We start from the raw sequence: 6,000 nt of genomic DNA on the forward strand, positions 1-6,000 counted from the left end.
AGATAAAAAGATATTTATTTGCAGTTTAATTAGAATGAGTTACTATAACACACATGGATTCAACAATTATCTCATTGTTCCTGTGGCAATAGAATATTGAGTGCATTGAAATAACTTTGTAGTGATTTGACACATATACAGATAGTTCTGAATAGTTGGCGTCTGAAAGGGTTAAAGCCCCGGCCACCCCCTGGACACAAACGACGGAGCCAAATTGAATGGCACCGAACGATGCCACCAGTGCCCCTCTTCGAACAGTGAGAGGGCTGATAGTGTAGCACGGTCTCGTCGCTCTGTCAAGATTACGACACTAGTGAGTTGAAGCACTCGAATCAAGCCTGAATAGTGCACCATGGCAAATAATTTCCGAGCTCCAATCATATTCTGCCTCTGGAAAATCGTCCCACGCGTGCTCTCTGTGATGTTTATGCTGCTCCTATGGCGCAAGCGGAATCCTAGCAGGCAGCACTCGACGGGGCAACACCTTGCTTTTGAGTATTTGGGTTGAGAGAACCGGCGTACGATGTGTCGATGTTCTTTCATATTGCCGGAACACACACGATGCAGCCGTGACCCCTCACCCCCTCCCTTTTTTTCTGTTTTTTTTTTTTTTTGACGTAGAACAATACATTCTATAATGGCTGTCACGGTCGACATGTAAGAAGGGCTTGAAAGCAGGGATTCAAAATTTCAATTGAACGTTGAGAATTCAACCTGAAAACGAAGTTCTTTTGTAACGATCATATATAGCTCCTCCACTCGTGTACGCAAAAGAAACCGAAAGTAGTTCAACTGGTTCAACTACACTGTCGCGGCCATTAATCGCCGTAATGAACTACTCACGCCACGGATCTATACGCACGCGCTCTATTTTAATCAGCCATTATATTTCAGAAAAGCACAAATTCATAAGCATATATAGTTTACAGTCTGAAATAAAGACGACTAACGTGCTCAGCCCTCCACTGCTTCTTTCAGTTGGACAAATTTTCCCTAGGTTGCTTAAGCCAATACAGCAGAAAGTCGTAACTTTCCCTATAGGACGAAAACAAAACATGCTGTGACCGAATCAATGCCGCGTTCCTTATACGTGTTATGGGTTCGCTAATTGATGTTCACTATCAGAAACAGCAGTGTGCTAGATTTTCCTGTGCGAATGAACGCGTGCCAGCAGCGAATGTTGAACTACCTTCTCTCGAGAGGCGATGACAAAGCAAAATGTAGAAGTGATCTCGCTCATCACGTCTGTGATTGAAAGTAACTATACTCTCGCGCCTTCCTCCACATCAGACGGAAGGGGAGACGGCCTCAAAGATTGCCCATCAGCATACGCTGCTGAATACGGGAACTTATCAATATGTAGCCGTGAAGTCGAACAGCAATTGCCGCTTTACACATCGTATAGAACGGAAGCACTATAACAACAAACACTTTAATAACAAAAAAAGACTTGACAAACAGAATTCCAAACTCCAGATTCTTGAAATTAAGTACTATTAAGTCCTGTCAATTATAAGAAAAACTCCTATCAAATAATGAGCTATGGCTCGTTACAAATAAAAGCCTATTCTGAACAAGCGCAAAAGTCTTCGACATACTGCCAAGCGAAAAAAAAAATGCAAAGGGTGCGATGATACTATTATGCGCAGCGGTGTGCCTTTTAGGTCGTCTTCCGGTCCACCGATAAGTGGGACATAACTACACCCCATCAAGTCTAAGATCAATGCATCAGCGGAAATCCCGCCCTTTCACAAAGACGAATAATCTCGTTTTGTCATAAGCGTAGATACACGACTGCAAGCATTCTGGCAGCAGCTTAGACCTTGCCATTAAATGCGGAAACCACGTGTTATAACCACGGCTGTGTCCATGCCTTTCGTCTGTCAACGTATATGCGCTTTTCCTCGTCAACCCACTACCCAAAGAACTCTGTGTATCAATGAATAGGAAGCACGATCTTCTCGAAACCGCTGTTCGCTAGATTTCAAAAAAACTGCCATGACATTCTCTATATATAAAAAAACTTCTATGGAGCCGCTCGCTAAACTTGCATGGCAACGTGACTCTTCCCACGCTGTAACATAAGAATCTTAAAGAAGTATTTAGGCGCCAGCAAAACAGTTTTCGCAAGAAAATCGTATTTTGTATTGCGTTTTTGTTGACTGGAACCTCGCGTTCTGAAGCTTGTTTTTTTGACAATCTTGATAATTATGAGCTTTTATCGCCACCTGTGAAAGGACTCTCAAAGTCCACGTGCTATAAAACTATAGGTGCTTTCTGTTAATTTCAACGATGCGACTAGTGATTTTCTTTGATCTCATTTATTCGTACGTATACACATACATCTATCCAACACAAGCGTCGACAAATCGCATTAAGTTCGCACTTTGAAGCAATCGTCGATTTATTCGCTACGGGCTCTGATTACTCAAAACAGTCTTCCATAAATGTAGGCAATACTATTTACTGGCTGATTAAAGCTAGAACCAGCTTTATTCATTCGTCGCCTGGCGTAGCTTTGTGCCGTTAGCACAAAGGACGTCCTGCGCACATCTCTTGAACTTATCGCTCCTTGCAATGGTCTACCACAAACCACGCGTGCACCGTGCAATCGTGGCTCGAGACTCGGCAATAAATGTCAGGAGCGTGTAGCATCGAAGATCAACTAGCGTTCATTACGATATCCCATTAGTGTCTTGAGTAAAATCATTCTTTGTCTTCCACGTAGAGTGATGCGCGCATTTCACTTTCCACGCCGTCACACAAAAAACGCAATAGATGGATATAGATCGCTCTAGCGCGTAGGAGATTTCTGAGAGCGTCGTCACATGCCAAGTAAAAGCTGGCAGCAAGCACCGACGAAAGCCACGAATGGCAGCTGGTCTGAGTGGCACTTAACCAATACCCGTGTATTGTAGATGACCCAAGCGCTTTTCATCGATTAATGACTCGCTGCACAATCATCCAGCGCCCGTCACGGCGCGAACATTGTTGCATTCTCAATCAAGAGATAGCCCGTGGGAACACATGAAGTCTATCTTAGATATATCTTCACTCGTGTCCGCGGGGTTGTTTGTTAAGTCGCATCTTATTTTTTTTCTCCGTATATACATGTTTGTGCGCACCTGAGTGTACATACTCAGTTGGTTGTATGCTAAAATTTGCGGAATATCAGCGAACTCGTCCGTGAATACGTCGTTTTCGCATTCTCCGTTCTGGTAGACAGGAGGCAAAAATATGTAGTGTGGAGCCAGCATCCGTCATGTAACAACAGCACCAGCCACTTCAAACGCGCCAGTGAGATACGCATGGCATTAAAAACAAAACATAAGTAAATAAAACACCAACATTGCTTCACATGCACAAGAAACACAGCAGTCGTTAAGATTGCGGTCGCTTTGGGTTACGTTTGGACCTGCTTGGTGATATTTTACATAAACAAGTGTTGAGTGACAACAGACTCTATGTGGCAACCAAAACACACACACTAAAAATGTCTGCTCAAGATCCCTTAACTGCGCAAAACATCTGCTTTTCGACTGTGGGCTGATCTGTACAGTACGCGACGAATACCAACGAATACGTGTGAACATTATCGCATATCGCGTTGCTGTGCGTGTCTCTCAACATTACTGTATTCTAAGACGACTTGTCTGTTCGTTTTGCGTCTGCGATAAGTCGTTGTTTGAAGTTTCAAACCGAACGGACGTTGTCATCGTTTCACAAGGCTGTATTCATAACATTGGATGAACATTCCCGCATAGCAAAAGGAAACTCTCGCAATGTGAGCTGTGCTATCTGCACATCAATGCTTGTGTGAAAGAAACACCCTATCCCCCTATTCCGTGTACATTATACGTGTTCGTGTTCCGTTGATGTACGTCTCTGGCGCTGAGTGTGAAATTCTTTTCCGTGAACGTACTCGTGAATAACAACAGTTGTGCCGCAGAATTCAAATTTGCCGCCATGCAGCTGGTCACGCATGCGCATGAGTCACGTCCGCCTGCCTGTTTCATCAGTTATGCCTAATTGAACAAATCAAGGTATTCGTGCCGCATACGTGTTCAGCGAACAACTCTCCCACGAGCAATTTTACAAAACCTAAAAGCAGCCAGCTTTGCAATTTCGCGTGCAGCACTGCAGTGCGTATAACGTCCGTCAGTATGATTTAAGAAATGATTAAGTAACAAAATCCAGAACTGCTCGTAAAGGAATATTTCCCGCCTTTGTGATCAACCTTTACTACAGTCTGGCCTAATCGTCTGCAAAGTGCCACATTCAAAGGCACGCCCCTTTCAACTCTGCTTTTTCCAGAGTTGTGAGCACGAGTCATCTGTATTAACGCAACAATATCCATGGTCATCGATATGTATAAAACAAACGGCACGAAAATTCCGAAGTTACACCATGACGTGGGGTGTCCTGATATTGGCGTAAAACAAGCAGGCTCTGACAAAGATGAAGCTGCGTATGCGTCACTGTGCAGATGTGCGGCAATCTTCCAACATCTTTACTGGAGGCAAACGAAAACGACCCTCGTGTCTTCTTAGCAGCGATTAGTCGCGCGTACACGGCACGCAGACCTTTTTGAACACTACAGGCTGACTTAGCGACGAACGTGTTGTTAAAAATAAATACCACTGTTTAGATCGCGCACTTTACTTGCTTTTGTGCATTCGCAACTATTGCGTGTATACTGCAAATGCAAGAAATGATGAATTATCTCAAAGCAACAGCCAAAGCAAAGTGTGACGTAGCGGTTATCAGAGTTAAGCTTGGTAAATTGCTCTTTCAGAACTGCCATGGTTTCGTCAATGAACGGAGACTGCTTAAGGAAAGCTGGCACAGCCATTTATAAAATTCTTACTGTATATAGCCCACACTCTGACTGCGTCATCGTATACTGTCGCTAACTTAGTGACATTCTCCCAATAATAATAGAAGTCGAAAATTTGCACCTTCACACCTTGTTTAATAGTGAAACAATTAAAATTACAAATTTTGGTGCTTCGCGTTCCATGACCACGATACAACAATGCGGCTGAAAATTTATTTGACCACATACAGTTCTTTCAATACGCCTGAATTTCTGTACACGTGCGTTCCTGCATATTTAAGCTCGGCAGCTGTGGCTGAGAACCGAACCTGAGACACCGTGCTCAGCATCAAAACGCCATCTCCACTAAGTCGTAATTGTAGTTTATTAGCGATGTGAATGTAACGATTTCGTGCCACGTGGTGTACGCGGAGCTGCACATAAAGCTGAGACGCGTCTCCTTTCATCCCGAATTGATTTCTTGTAAGCATCTAATACCTGCGGTGGCGGTAATATACAAGCCGCCATTTGCAACTCGAAAAGTGTAGAGCATCATTCTATAGCTTCACTTACTGTTCATGGAGAAGTCTTCAAAAGGGTCTGCCGCTTCGATGAGTGTCTCTCCCCAACATATAGGCGTGCGCAAGGTTATTCCTTTCGGGAAGCCAAGTTTAACAGTAGATCAGCCCCTTCCCCCTCCCTCATGAGGTTTAGTCCAAACAAAAACAAAAGCTTGGGAATAGATGCAGTAACGAAAAAGAAGCGAGGACATGTTTCTCGTAACTGCCTGTCATTGATCACCGCTATTCCAGGGGTACAGGTGGCAATAAAACAGTTCTTGTTACGCAAAAGGCGGCTTCGGGTGCCATAATTGTCAAAAACCTACGTCACAATATCTTTGCGCTGACGGGGTACGTGCATCTACGCAAAAGTACGAGGCAAACTTGGCGCCCCCTTTTAGATTACCGGGACAGGGTAACCTCTCCATGCACACGCCTGTGAGCGTATGTTTATAGCAGCCTAATAGATATACATGTTGTTTAACCTGCAGTTTCCCGCCCTGTGTTCTCCCTAGTTGAGGGGAGCCGCCAGCGAGCTTCCACCGCGGTGCGGGAAAAGCTGGCGGGCCGGTGCCCCTTCTACCGTAGTGAGCAATAAAACAGCATTGGCTTCAACAATCCGCT

Source organism: Rhipicephalus microplus, chromosome 4, assembly GCF_043290135.1.
Source record: "Rhipicephalus microplus isolate Deutch F79 chromosome 4, USDA_Rmic, whole genome shotgun sequence".
In the NCBI taxonomy this organism is placed as follows: Eukaryota; Metazoa; Arthropoda; class Arachnida; order Ixodida; family Ixodidae; genus Rhipicephalus; species Rhipicephalus microplus.